Genomic DNA, 903 nt, shown 5'->3' with positions numbered 1-903 from the left:
AAAAAAAAAAAAAAAAAAAAAAAAAGAATGCAGGAATGAACTACCTGCTCCTTGTCTGTAACAATTTTCATTGCTTATACTAACGAAAAACTTCGTATCTGCAGGACACTATTCAATACACAGTACTATATTTGATAAGAGCTTTCATCCTGTGTGCCAACTTAGATTGATTTATGGTGCTTACCTTTACTTAGAAGGATTCTGAGGTTACATCTTGGCACCGTGAGGAAAAGAGTGCTCTGATCCACTGGCATTGTCCCTCAAATAGGGGGGAGGAAAGTGATGGGGAAGAATGGATCCAGGTCCGGTATTTGGATAAGGAGGTAGAAAGGCATTTAGGTTTTAGAAGCAGACCTTACCATTTGTTGAGGGAAAAAGAAAAATGAAACTAAGTAGCTATAATTAATAACATTATGATATATGCTGTTATATGAAATATAATAGTAAACTACAGTCCTTAACTTTTCATTTTGCCTTAAAACAGAATAGGTACCTAGCTGTGAATTACATAGATTTTTAAAACATAATGGTGTAGGGGCGCCTGGGTGGCGCAGTCGGTTAAGCGTCCGACTTCAGCCAGGTCACGATCTCGCGGTCCGTGAGTTCGAGCCCCGCATCAGGCTCTGGGCTGACAGCTCGGAGCCTGGAGCCTGTTTCCGATTCTGTGTCTGCCTCTCTCTCTGCCCCTCCCCCGTTCATGCTCTGTCTCTCTCTGTCCCAAAAATAAACAAACATTGAAAAAAAAAATTAAAAAAAAAAAAACATCATGTGTAGTCACAATGTGATTTAATTTTCTCATACAGAGAAATTTTAACCCATCATTTAAAAAAAAAATAGTATATAGAGGTTCCTGGGTGGCTCAGTCAGTTAAGCATCCATCTTTGGCTCAGGTCATGATCTCAC

The sequence above is a fragment of the Herpailurus yagouaroundi genome, unplaced genomic scaffold (assembly GCF_014898765.1).
Source record: "Herpailurus yagouaroundi ecotype Mexico unplaced genomic scaffold, PumYag 29, whole genome shotgun sequence".
NCBI classification, from domain to species: domain Eukaryota; kingdom Metazoa; phylum Chordata; class Mammalia; order Carnivora; family Felidae; genus Herpailurus; species Herpailurus yagouaroundi.
The sequence above is the reverse complement of the archived record's forward strand: the minus strand, read 5'-3'. Positions refer to the sequence as shown.